General features: G+C 33.0%; 1 pseudogene; it reads left to right on the forward strand.

Moving 5' to 3' along the window:
* Nucleotides 1–13,955: 13,955 nt before the first annotated feature.
* LOC127543608 (creatine kinase B-type-like) lies at nucleotides 13,956–15,087 on the forward strand (annotated as a pseudogene).

Below are 15,087 nucleotides of genomic sequence, written 5' to 3' on the forward strand. Positions count from 1 at the left end.
GGATCACATACTCAGTTTTTCTATTAATAGAGAGAAATAATTTTAGATTTGGAATTTCCTTTCTTTTGTCTTATAGATCCACTTTTCAAGGAGTTAGCAATGAGAACATGAAAGATTTTGTTTGTTTTTGTTCTCAGCCAAGTTATTTCCTTTCATTCCAAGTGATTTGGCAGAATCTAATCCTAGAGGAGAACCTGTGTTTAAGGAAAGGTTTTTAACAAAACCAAATGAAGGCAGGTTGTAAGTTGAGCAATGAACAATTACAGCCAATAGTTGTGTTTACTGAATCTAAATATTTGGACATTTTGAATTTGTGTCAGGTTAAATGTCTACTCTTTTCTGTACCACTTTTACATCTACATGTGTTGCTGGAAAAGTTTAAAATAATATCTCTCAAATACATTAGATTAAGATGAGTCAAATAAAGCTCTAAATCCTTTTTTAAATGTACATTTTGACCTACAAATTAAAAGTCACTTTTTTTAGGTAACATAAAAACAATTCAATTAAGAGGATAATCCTGAAATGAAAAAAACTATATGGTTTCTAGGAACTAGTGAATGATATTTTCATATCGGAGAATACAAATTCTCTGCTAGGATTAGATTCTGCCAAATCAGTTGGAATGAAGGAAAATAGCTTGCCTGAGAACAAAAACAAACAAAATCTTTCATGTTCTCATTGTTAGCTGCCTGAAAAGTGGGTCCATAAGATAAAAGAGAGGAAATTCCAAATGTAAGATTATTTCCCTCTATTAATAGACAAACTGAATATGTGACCCAATATGGTATTTTTTCAGCATCACAGTTAAAGAATAAAGAAGGATTATAGAAGTGATGATAATGCTTTAACACTTTTATAATACATGGTCCACAGCACCACCTCTGAGATGAATTAGGTTCAATTTTTGCACTTACTGGTGGGGTTGCATATAGGAAGTCAAACAAAGTATCTGAAACTTAATCCCTGAGAGACTTCCTGAGAATTATAGGGGAAAGTAGTCCCAGAGGTGTGTATGGGAAAGAAAAACTATAACAATCTCTATTTTGCTGGAAAGAAAACAACCACATTCAGTTAGAAAGGGCTTGAAGGATTTGACTATCTTTGATTGCTTTTCTACTATCCCCTTCTGTCATATACAGAGCAATGTTCTGTACACAGTAGGATATCAATATATTTACGCTTTTCTCAAAGGATTCAATTCAATTCAATGTATCTTAAGTATCTGCCATGTGCTAAGATAACAGGCAAAACATTCTAGCCATTGTGACATTTATCTAATTTATGTACTAACCTTGTATTAAACCAAACACTCTCCTTTTGTTCTTTTAACTTGACTGTTAAAATTATTGTAATAACAAAGGTGAAATCACATATATGTTGACTAAAAGGGGAAGTTAGAATCGATTATATAATTGAAGGTTGAATTTCTAGTACTAGCCAGCCAACTCACTAACTGGCTAATTGAAAAAAACCTCATTTGCCTTGATTATAAGAACAAGGTATTTGGACTGTTATTTGCTGGAGGGTGGCAGCCTATAGAGTATGGATTAGCTCCCTGGAGGTCCTCGGGGTCAGCCAGAGTCAGGATAAATTAAAGTCCTTGGTCTTTAGGGGAAGAAGTGAAGGAGGCAGGCAAACTGCCACGAGGCTTGCCAAAGAGGTATCCTGGATTCTGGAGTCCAGAGTCACCAGTCTCTCTCCTCCTCATGCTGTCACCAAGTGACTCTGGTCTCTCTCCTTCTGCCCTCCAATCCTTGCTTCTCATTATCTTAACACCAAACATTCAGCAAGCACCAATGGTGAGAAGAGCCATTTATCCAAATATATGCTAATAGTCATTGTCTCACACAAATAGATAAGTGCTTGTTATCTGATTCAAGCATACCTTTTTGGAGTTTCAGCCCTCTACAGCAGTCATCAAATAGGAACTAGGTTTCAAGGTTTTAGAAATATAAACATTCTAATTATATCACATGGGCTTAGATGGAGCAAATCTGAGTTTGTTTCTAAGTACATTTACACCTTTGAGAAGTCATGTGTGAAATAACTTGCAACTAGGTGAACTAGAAAGTAAGTAAAGCAGAAGACAGAAAACTAAGTGAGACTGTTTTTACTTAAAATTCTCCCTTCTTTACAAATCTGAGATTGAGTTAGTCTTACCTCAGAGATAGAGGATGTTAGATACTTGAAAAAATTTGCTTTAGACAAATCTGTGGAAGCCTAGCATGCCATTGACTATACCATTTAGAAGAAATTCTCAAAAAATAATTTGGGCATAGCATTACCACTCTAAGTAATAGGAATTCATAAAGAAAATAATCATCTGCTACACAGTCTAGTCTGTTTTGATGAAATCCAGCTGTTTAAAGTATGTCTTATTGGGGATGTTTTCAAGGAAATGAAGGTTGAAAAAAGAAGATGGGTGTATACCAGGGAAAAGATGAAGGATAAAAGAGAGTTCCAGTGCTGACTAGCTAAATATGAGATCAGAAGGAGTTGAGAAGAAGCCCAAAACAATGGACATCTCCTTGCTACAAATTATAAGAGGTCCTGGACAAAAGTTATGCAGGATGGAAGGATATGAATGGGATTGGAAGATTGGAATTTCTTCCTGGTATTAATATTTAAATTCACTAAAGATCAATTTGAGTTAATATTTAAATATATGTATGTATGACTATATAAACACAAATATGCATAAAATTTATAATAGATATTTATATATAAATATGCTTATATCTTTTATAACATTATTATTCTTTCTCTAGTCATTCCCATGGGTTTAATTATAGTTTGTATGATACTATTCTTGAATTTCTGTCTTAAGCCCTTGAATTCCATCTAATTCTTTCTTTTTTATATAGTCCACACACTCATCTGTACTGATTTCTGCTTGTGGCATTATTCCCTGATCCCCTTCATCAAACTTGCCCCTCTTCCTAGGTTTCCTCTTTTTATTATCCATGACATTATTTTCCAGGCTTAAAACCTCCCCCAACACACACACACTTCATTTCTTACATTCAATTGGTTGTCAAATTTAGATGGCTTAGCAGATAGAATACTGGGTCTGGAGTCAGAAAGATCTTAGTTTAAATCTAGCTTCAGAAACTTAATAATTTTGTGTTATCAGGCAAATTTCTTAATCTCTATCTGTGGGTTTTTTTTTTTTTTTTTTTTTTTAGTATAAAATTCGGATGACAGTAGCATTTACTTCACTAGGTAAAGTGTTCAGTACCTGGCACTGAGTAGGTGCTATTTTCATTCTTTACTGATGTAGTGTGTGAGAGATGAAATGATTGAGAATGTACATCTCCAAAAGTGGTTTTCCTAATACAGATGGCTAATTAAATTATTTCCTGAGTAAAAACAACTACTCCTGGGTCCTTCTGCTAAGGATAAAACATAATATATTTAGCCTAATATTTAAGATCTTCTATAACCTAGTTGAACTATGTTTCTAGTCTTAAAAAAAACCTTCACTTTATAGACTACTTCAGCCACGATGGACATCATTCCTTCCTTACTCTTGTCCAATTTCATTTCTCTTTGGTATAGTCATGCATGCCATTATCTTACTCTATAATTTCTCCATTTCCACTTACTGAAGTCTATCCTTCCCTGAGGGTTGAACTTGGCTGTCATCTCCCAGAAGTCTTTTTTATCTCCTCAGGAATCAGTGCTCTCTTCCTCCAAGAATCATGTATCTATTAATACATTTAATAAACATTTAATAAGTACCTATTATATGTCCACTACTATGCTTAGACTTTTAACTTGTTATTCAGTATTCACTTATATATGTCTTACTCCTAGGGTTCAGTAAACTAAAAGTGCTTTTGAAGACAGGAACTCTGGTATCTTTTTACTCTTCCTCTTTGTATTTCCTTTAGCATTTAGTTCATTTATGACTTGTTTATGCAAAAAGTTTTAATAATTATTCACTTAATTTTATTGCATGCTGAAAAGAAGCTTACAATGGCCACATAGAGGATGAGAGAAGTGAGGATGGTATATGACATTAAAAAAAAAACCTAACAATTTCTTGGTCTTGAATTATATTTTGAGCATATATTTAATCTATACCATGTATATATCTATAATTTAAGATGAATAATCAAAGCAGTAAAGAATCCATTGCTATGATAAAGAAAGGGAATAGTTTTTTTTTTTTTTTGTTTTTGTTTTTTCTGGAAGCAAATCAAAAATATTACAGTAAGAACAAACCTATCAGCATTTTGTCCAGGGAAATCAAATGCAAAATGATCAATGATATGACCATGTCTTTACATTACATTGACCTAGTTTTGCTACTCAATATATAAAACCTTCACATTGACCCAAATTCTTTCATTAATATGTAAAAATAAGTTCTCTAACTTGAGGTGAAAGTGGTGCATTATTTTAATCATATAAAATTTCTAACTTTGTCTGATTCAATCATCATTGTTATGCTTATATATAAGAATTAGAAGCACCTGTTGGATAGACTAAAAGAATTGATTCATCACCTTTTAAAGGAAGATATACGTGTGTGTGTGTGTGTGTGTGTGTGTATGTTAAAGTCATATAAATAGTTATCTAGGTAATACATATTGATCAAAAATAAAGAGAAAAGAGAGTCTATATAAATCATTTACTAAATCTCAAACTAGTAAATAAATACAATTTATTATCAAAGAAAATGTAGCAAAGTGGATTGCCTAAGATATTAAACTTAGAGTCAGAAAATATGGGTTCAAATACCTTCTTCAATTTTTTTATTAAAGATTTTTAATTACAAAGCATATGCATGGGTAATTTTTCTAACATTGACCCTTGCAAAATATTTTGTTTCAAATTTTCCCTCCTTCCTCCCCTCTCCTAGTTGGCAGGTAGTCAAATACATGCTAAATATGTTGAAATCATACATATTTATACAGTTATCATGCTACACAAGAAAAATCAGATCAAGAAGGAAGAAAAAGAAAAACTGAAAAAGAAAACAAAATGCAAGCAAATAACAACAGAGAGAGTGAGAATGCTGTGTTGTGTTCCACACTCTGTTCCTGTGGTTCACTCTCTGGTTGTAGATGGCTCTCTTCATCACTGCACAAGTGGAACTGGTTTGAATCATCTCACTATTGAAGAGAGCCATCTCTATCAGAATTGATTGTCTAGTCTTGTTGTTGCTGTGTATAGTGATCTCCTGGTTCTGCACATTTTACTTAGTATCTCTTCATGTAGGTCTCTCATGTAGATTCTCTGAAATCATCCTGCTGATTGTTTCTTACAGAATAATAGCATTCATAGCATTTATATACCATAATTTATTCAGCCATTCTCTAACTTATGGGCATCCACTCAATTTCCAATTTCTTGCTACTACAAAGAAGGCTACCTCAAACATTTTTGCACATGTGGTTCACTTTCCCTCCTTTATGATTTCTTTTCGTTATAAGTCCAGTAGAAGCGCTGCTGGATCAAAGGGTATGCACAGTTTGATAACTTTTTGAGCATATTTACAAACTGCTCTCCAGAATGGTTGGATACGTTCACAGATCCAGTTTATCAGTGGCCCAGTTTTCCCACATCACCTCCAACATTCATCTTTATCTTTTCCTGTCACTCTAGCCAATCTCACAGGTAAGTAGTGGTATCTCAGGGTTGTCTTAATTTGCATTTCTCTGATAAATCTCTGATCAATAGTAATTTGGAGCACCTTTTCATGTGGCTACAAATAATTTCAATTTCTTCATCTGAAAATTGTCTGTTCATATCCTTTGACCATTTATCAATTGAAGAATAGCTTGACCTATTGTAAATTTGAATCAATTCTCTATATACTTTAGAAATGAGGCCTTTATCACATCCTTTGGATATAAAAATGTTTTTCCCAGTTTATTGCTTCCCTTCTAATCTTATTTGCATTAGTTTTGTTTATACAAAAACTTTTTAACTTGATATAATCAAAATTATCTATTGTTTGATCAGTAATGAGCTCTAGTTATTCACAGATTCCTCCTCCACAAATCTGAGAGGTAAACTATCCTATGTTCTTCTAATTTGTTTATAATATCATTTTTTATGTCTAGATCATGAACCCATTTAGACCTTATCTAGGTATATGGTGTTAGGTATGGATCTATGCCTACTTTCTGCCATACTAGTTTCTAATTTCCCCAGCAGTTTTTGTCAAATAGTGAATTCTTATCCCAAAAGTTGGGGCCTTTGGGTTTGTCAAATACTAGATTGTAATAGTCATTGACTATTTTGTTCTGTGAACCTAACCTATTCCACTGATCAACTTCTTTATTTCTTAGCCAGTACCAAATGTGTTTGATGACCACTGTTTTATAATATAGTTTTAGATCTGGTACAGCTAGGCCACTTTCATTTTCTTTTTTCTTCATTAATTCCCTTGAAACGATTTTATTTTTTATTTTTATATATATGCTATATTATAAAATATATATTCTCTTCATTAATTCATTTGAAATTCTTCACCTTTTATTCTTCCGTGAATTTTGTTGTTATTTTTTCTAAGTCAGTAAAGTAGTTTCTTGGGAGTTTGACTGGTATAGTACTAAATAAATAGATTACTTTAGGGAGTATTGTCATCTTTATTATATTTGCTTGACCTATCTGTGAGCACTTGATATTTTTCCCAATTGCTTAGATCTGATTTTATTTGTGTGAAAAGTGTTTTGTAGTTCTCCTGATATAGTACCCGACTTTCCCTTGGCAGATAGATTCCCAAATAATTTATACTATCAACAGTTATTTTAAATGGAAGTTTTCTTTGTATCTCTTGCTGTTGGGTTTTGTTAGTGATAGACAAGAATGCTGATGATTTATGTGGATTTATTTTGTATCCTGCAACTTTGCTAAAATTATGGATTACTTCTAATATTTTTTAATTGATTCTCTAGGGTTTGCTTATGCAGATCATCATATGACCTGCAAAGAGTTATAATTTGGTCTCCTTATTACCAACTCTAATTCCTTTAATCTCTTTTTCTTCTCTTATTGCCAAAGTTAGCATTTCTAGTACAACATTAAATAGTAATAGTGCTAGTGGGCAACCTTGTTTCACCCCTGATCTTATTAGCAATGCTTCTAGTTAATACCCATTACACATGATGTTTGCTGATGATTTTAAATAGATGCCACTGACTATTTTAAGGAAAAGTCCATTTATTCCTATACTTTCTAATGTTTTTAATAGGAATGGGAGTTGGATTTTATCAAATGCTTTTTCTGCATATATTGAAATAACCATATCTTTTTTTGTTAATTTGTTTACTGATATAGTCAATTATGCTAATAATTTTCCTAATACTGAATCTATATTCCTACTATAAATCCTATTTGGTCATGGTGTATTATCCTTCATGATTATCTGTAATCTCTTTGCTTATATATTATTTAAGATTTTTGCATCAATATTCATTAGAGAGATTGGTCTATAATTTTCTTTCTCTGTTTTTGTCCTACTTTTTTAGATATCAGTACAATGTCTGTGTCATAAAAGGAATTTGGTAGGAGTTCTTCACTTTCTATTTTTTCAAATACTTTATATAGTATTAGAGTTAATTGTTTAAATGATAGAATTCACATGTAAATCCATCTGGTCTGGGGATTTTTTCTTAAGTAGGGAGTTCATTAATAGCTTGTTCTATTTCTTTTTCTAAAATGGAACTATTTAAGTAACTTATTTCCTCTTTTGTCAATCTGGGCAATCTATAATTTTGTAGGTATTCCTCCATTTCACTTAGGTTGTCAAATTTATTGGCATAAAGTTGGGCAAAGTAACTCCTAATTATTGCTCTAATTTCCTCTTCATAGGTGGCAAGTTCTCACTTTTCATTTTTGAGATTAACAATTTGATTTTCCTCTTTCTTTTTTCTAATCAAATTAACCAAATGTTTATCTATTTTTTTCATAAAACCAGCTCCTAGTTTTATTTATTAATTCAATACTTTCTTTTAGTTACACTTTTATTGATCTCTCCTTTTGTTTTTAGAATTTCAAGTTTGGTCCTTCATTTCCTATTTTTTCAAATAGTTTATATAATATTGGAGTTAATTGTTCTTTAAATGTTTGGTAGAATTCACATGTAAATCCTCTGGTCTTGGGGATTTTTTCTTAGGCTGTTGATTAATAGCTTGTAGTATTTCTTTTTCTAAAATGGGACTACTTAAGTAATTTATTTCCTCATCTGTTAATCTGATTAAACTCCTGATAATTGCTCTAGTTTCCTCTTCATTGGTGAATAGTTCTCCCTTTTCATTTTGGAGACTAACAGTTTGATTTTCCTCTTTCCTTTTTCTAATCAAATTAACTAAAGGTTTATCTATTTTGTTGGTTTTTTTCATAAAACCAACTCAGTTTTATTTATTAATGCAATAGTTTTTCTAGTTTCAATTTTATTGATCTCTCCTTTTGTTTCAAATTTGGTATTTGATTGTTTTTTTAAAAAAAATATGCTTTTTCTAACTTTTTTAGTTGCAAACCCAATTTATTGATCTTCTTGTTCTCTATTTTATGCAAGTAAGCATCTAGAGATATAAAATTTCCCCTTATTATCTACCACTTTGGTTGCATCCCACAGATTTTGGTAAGTTGTATCATTATTGTCATTCTCTTGGATGAAATTATTAGTAGTGTTTGTGATTAATTGTTTCACCTATTCATTCTTTTTTATTATAGCTTTTTATTTACAAACATATGTAGGGGTAATTTTTCAACACTGACCCTTGCAAAACCTTCTGTTCCAACTTTTTCTCTTCTTCCCCTACCCCCTCCCCTAGATGGCAGATAGTCCAATACATGTTAAATATATTAAAGTATATGTTAAATACAATATATGTATACATATTTATACTGTTGTCTTGCTGCACAAGAAAAATAAGATTTAGAAAGAAGTTGAAAATAACCTGAGAAGGAAAACAAAAATGCAAGCAGACGATAACAGAAGGACTAGAAATGCTATGTTATGGTCCACACTCATTTCCCATAGTTCTTTCACTGAGTGTTGCTGGTTCTCTTCATTACTGAACAATTGGAAAAGATTTGGATTATCTCACTGTTGAAGAGAGCCACATCCATCAGAATTGATCATCATATAGTATTGTTGTTGAATTGTATAATGATATCCTGGTTCTGCTCATTTCATTTAGCATCAGTTCAGGTAAGTCTCTCCAGGCCTCTCTGAAATCATCCTGATAGTCATTTCTTACAGAGCAATAATATTCCAAATAGCATTCATATACCACAATTTATTCAGCCATTCTCCAATTGATGGACATCCATTCAATTTCCAGTTTCTAGCTACTACACAAAGGGCTGCCACAACCATTTTTGCACATATGGGTTCCTTTCACTTCTTTAAGATCTCTTTGGTTTATAAGCCCAATAGAAACACTGCTGAATCAAAGGGTATGCACAGTTTGATAACTTTTTAAGCATATTTCCAAATTGCTTTGCAGAATGGTTGGATTCTTTCACAACTCCACCAACAATGTATCAGTGTCCGAGTTTTCCCACATCCCCTCCAATATTGATCTTATCTTTTCCTGTCATTTTAGCCAATCTGAGAGGTGTGTAGTGGTATCTTAGAGTTGTCTTAATTTGCATTTCTCTGATCAATAATGATTTGGAGCACCTTTTCATATGACTAGAAATAGTTTCAATTTCTTCATCTGCAAATTGTCTGTTCATATCCTTTGACCATTTATCAATCAAGTTTTACTTCTGACTACACCTCCCTTAATTTATCTCCCTTCTATCAGCAATCCCACTTCAATCCTTTTATGTCCCTGTAAATGTACAGACACTTAGTTGGGCATAAGAATTTATTTTACCCTTTATGGTAAAATAAATTCTTATACCCAATTAAGTGGTTGTCATTTCCTCTTTGAGACAATTCCAATGAGAGTAAAGTTAAAGTTTCAGCTACCATCTGCCCCCTCTTTTTTGTGTGTGTCTTTCATGTGAGATAATTTATACCACTTTTCCCTTCCCTTCCCATTTCTCCCAATGCATTTCTCTTTCTCATCCCTTAAGTTTTGGGTTTTTAAATATATCATACCATCACAATCAACATATACCCATGTCCTATCTATGTGAACTCCTTCTAAATGCTTTAATAATTATATAGTTCTGAGGAGTTGTAAGTCTCACCTTCTCATGTAAGGTTATAAATAGTTTAACCTTATTGAATCTCTTTTATCTTTCTTGTTTATCTTTTATACTTCTCTTGAATCTTTCATAAAAAAATCAATTTTTCTATTCAACTTTGATCTTTCCTTTTCAAAGTTCTCTATTTCATTGAACATTTACTTTTTTTTCCAAAGGATTATACTTAGTTTTGCTGGATAGGTGCTTTATAGTTGCAATCCTACTTCTTTTGCCATCTGGAATATCATATTTCAAACTGTATGATAATGTAAAATAGAAGATGCTAAATCTTGTATAATTCTGATTGTGTCTCTTCAGCCTGCTTATAATATACTTCTCCTTGTCCCAAAAATCCTATAATTTGGCCAAAATTATTTTGCACATGGAACAATATTGGAGAAAGGAAAAAAATGTGGAACTCAAAAATTTTTTTAAATGTAAAAAATGTTTTACATGTAACTGGGGAAGATAAAAATATTTATTAGAATTTGACCACAATATTTCTTGCAGTTTTCATTTGGGCATCTTTTTCAGGAATCATCAGTGTGTTCTTTGTGATTCTATTTGACCTTCTGGTTCTAGGATATTAGGACAGTTCTCCTTGATGATTTCTTAAAATATGTTATCTAGACTTTCTCTAGTCCAATAATTCTTTAAAATATTTCTTCTTGATCTGCTGCTTTTCCAATGAAATATTTCATTTTTTTTCTATTTTAAAATTTTTAATCTTTAGGGAATTACTTTCTTCATTGAGTTTTTGTACCTCCTTTTCTATTTGACCAATTAAACTTTTTTAAAAAAGTTATTTTAAAAAGGGGTGGAGCTAAGACAACAAAAAAAGCAAGAAAGTCATCTTGAGTTCTCCCAGTTTCTCTCAAAACAATGTTAAATTAGGCCTCTAAACAGATTCTGGTTGAAGTAATTTTTGAGCTTAAAAATAACTCAGGAGTTCAGAAAAGTTCTGTCTCACTCGTGCTAAAAAAAAAAAAAAGAAAGAAAGAAAGAGCACAGCCAATCACAGATAATTCTTCAGCAAGCCATAGCACAGAACAATCACCAAGGTCCCTGGTTATAGCTCAGTAGTCCAAGGCATAGAAGGTAGCTATGAGGACTTTAGACTCAGCAGAAAAAGCAAGCTGCCAGCCCTGGAATTCCCAGCATAATAGGAGTAACAAGGCAGGGCTACAGTAGGCCTAGAAGCCCTGCTGCAAAATGTCAGTGACAAGGCCTCTCAACCCCCAGCACAAGAAGCTTGAGAAAGTACCCCCACTGTGCCCCAGAGACAGAGCTTAACTTTAAAAGTAATGAAATAGCCTAAAATGAGAAAAAAAGTCAGAAATGAGCCTACTATGAAAGCTCCATGGTGACAGGAAAGATCAAAACACAAACTTAGAAGAAGACAACAATGTTAAAATGTCTATAATTCAAAAATACCCTAAAGGGAATATGAATTGTTCTCAGATCTAAAATGTCTTCTTGGAAGAAATATTTTTTAAAATAAAATAAAAGAGACAGAAGAAAAATGGGAAAAGAAATGAGGGTTATGCAAGAGAATTTCAAGAGTTTGGTAAAGGAAACAAAAAATTTGATCATAAAAAATAATTCTTTTAAAAAATAAGATTTGCCAAATTGGGAGGGGGGATCCATGCAAGAAAACAACTCCTTAAAAAATTGAATTGGCCAAATAAAAAAAAAGTACAAAAGCAAAGTGAAGAGAATCATTCTATAAAAATTAGAATTGAGTAAATCATAGTTAAAGATTCCATGAAACACTAAGAATCAGTTAAACAAAATCAAAGAATGAAAAAATAAAGCAAAATATAAAATACTTTATTGGAAAAACAACTGATTTGGAAAACAGAAACAGGAAGGATAATTCAAGTATTATTGGACTACCTGAAAGTCATGACCCCCCAAAAAAGAACTTGGATGGCATCTTCCAAGAAATTATCAAGGAAGACTGTCTGATATGCTAGAACCAACAAATTAAAAAATCATTGAAAGAACCCAACAATCATCTCTTAAAAAAGATTCCTTAGTGAAAACTCCAAGGAGTAGTATACCTAAATTTCAGAAATATCAGGTCAAGGAGAAAACATTGCAAGCAACCAAAAGGAAACAATTCCAACATCAAGGAACTACAATCAACAATGCACAGGACACAGACAGAATAATGGTAAAAGACTGGAGGAAAATGTATTATGCCTTAGAAGAAGAAGAAAAAAGGCAGGGGTGACACTTTTGATCTCAGATAAAGCAAAAGCAAAAATAGATCTAATTAAAAGAGATAAGGAAGGAAACTACATCTTGCTAAAAGGTACCATAAACAATGAAGTAATATTGATGATAAACATATATTTATACCGGGTGGTATAGTGGAGAAGTTTAGTTACAGAAAGAAATGGATGGAAACATTATACTCAGCTTCTTCATGTAAGAGAAAGAAATACAACCACAAAACAAGTAAGAAAGAAGTTAAAAGATGTGAATAGAATTTTATAAAATTTACATATGAGAGACCTCTGGAGAAAACTGAATGGGAATAGAAAGGAAGATACCTTATCCTCATTTGTAAAAAGAAGCAACATAAAGATTAATCATGCCATAGGGCAAAAAATCTCACAATTAAAAGCAGAAGTATTTCTGCAGAAAGGCAGAAATATTAAATGTATCCTTGTTAGATTATGGCAAATTAAAAAGAATTATGTGTAATAAAAAGTCACAAAAATATATAATAAAATTAATTAGAAAATAAAAAATCTAAAGAATGAGTAGGTCAAACAGCAAATCATAGAACCAATAATTTCATCAAAGGGAATGACAAGAATGAGAAAATTAAATACCTTCTTGTTATTTTATAAGCACAAAAGCATTTTCATTTTTATTTATTTATATTTTCAACAGATGGTTTGTTTTTGTTGTTAAGTCTACTGAGCTTAAATATGGAATCTTTATATGCTCAGCTTGAATTGTATTTCTTAAGGGGATGCATCTCATGTCTTTGAATCTGTCTTTCATTCCTAATTCACTGACTCAAGTAGGTTTATCTCTCTTTGGGAACATTTCCTTCACTTTACAATCTGAATTCTTAAATGGGTCAGGTCTTTTTTTTTCCTTTTAAATATATTTAAATTATCAAGCAAAAATATTACTACCAAGTTTGTGTCCCAAAAAAATCAAAGAAAAAAGTGATTCCAAAAAATTTGTAACTTTTTGTGGTGGCAAAAAATCAGAAATTAAGGAGATGCCTATCAATTTGGCAAAGGCTGACTAAGTTGTGGTAGATGTTTGTGATAGAATATTATTGTGCTGTAAGAAATGGCAAACAAGATGCTTTTAAAAAAACCTGGAAATACATGTTAATGTATATAAAATGAATTGATAATGGTCAAATATAAATGATTTCACTATCCTTACCAACAGAATCATCCAGGATAATTCAAAAGTAGTTATAATAAAAATTGCTATTCCCCTCTCAGGGGAGATTGATGATTTCTGAGTACAGATTGAAACATGATACATATTGGCAACATGGATAATATGGAATATTACATTTTTTGGATATCGTCTTTCTTGCCTTCTTAGTGAGGAGGGTAGAGGAGAGAGGAAAAAAATTCAGAACTCTTTTTTTTAAGAATACAAAAAAATGATTAAAAATAGTTGTCAAGAATAATACATACTGGACTTGGTGATTGAGCTTGGGCTAAGGTGAGTTCAGCAGTCGTAGCAAGAGGAGCAGCATCAACCTCCTTCCTGCTGTGACCCCTAGAGTATCCTTGCCTCCTGTCATCATGCCATTCTCCAATTGCTACAACATGCTGAAGTCCCACTACCCTGCTGAGGAGGAATACTCTGTTCTCTTCTTGCACAACAACCATATGACTAAGATGCTGACACCAGAGCACTAAGAAATGCTCTGGGATAAACCTCCATCTAGTGGCTTTACCCTAGATGATGTCATTCAGACTGGTGTGGACAATTCAGGACACGCATTCATCATGACTATGGACTGCGTGGCTGAAGATGAAGAGAGCTATGTTGCATTCAAGGACCTGTTTGATTCCATCATTGAGGGTCACCATGGAGGTTACAAGCCTTCAGATGAGCATAAGGCTGATATTAATCCTGATAATCTATAGGTGGTGATGAACCAGATCATTACTATGTGCTGGATTTTTCTGGACTAGCATCTAGAGTCTGGGGATCTTGCTTGCACCCACATTGTAACTGTGGTGAACACCATGCCATAGAGAAGCTCTTTGTGGAAGCTCTGGTCAGTCTGGAAGCTGACCTGAACAGGAAGTACTAGCTTTGAAGAACATGACTGAGCAGGAACAGTAGTAGCTGATTGATGACCACTTCCTTTTGAACAAGTCTGTCTCCCCAATTCTCAGTATCTGGCATGACCTGAGACTGGCCTGATGGCAGGGGCTTTTGGCACAATCATAGTAGGACTTTTCTAGTATGGATCAATGAGGAATATCACCCAAAAGTTACCTACAGAAGGGAGGATAACATGAAGAAGGTATTCACAAAATTCTGCAAGAGGCTCACCCAGATTGAAACCCTTTTTGGGACCAAGAACTGTGAGTTCATGTGGAATCTCCACTGGGCTACATCCTGACCTGCCCCTCTAATCTGGAAATAAGGCTATGTATAGGTGTCCACATCAAACTTCTCCACCTGGGCAAGCATGAGAAGTTTGGCCAGTTGCTGAAGAAGCTAAGGCTGCAGAAAAAGGGGGGAAGGGATATGGGCATAGCAGCTGTAGGTTCTGGTTTTGACATCTCCAATGCTGATCTACTGAACTTCTCAAAGGTAGAGCTGGTGCAGATTGTGGTAGACGATGTAAAGTTGCTCATTGAAATAGAGATGCATTTGAAGCAGGACCAATCCATTAAAGACCTTATTATGCCAGTCTAG

This window comes from Antechinus flavipes, chromosome 1 (genome assembly GCF_016432865.1).
Source record: "Antechinus flavipes isolate AdamAnt ecotype Samford, QLD, Australia chromosome 1, AdamAnt_v2, whole genome shotgun sequence".
Classification (NCBI taxonomy): Eukaryota; Metazoa; Chordata; class Mammalia; order Dasyuromorphia; family Dasyuridae; genus Antechinus; species Antechinus flavipes.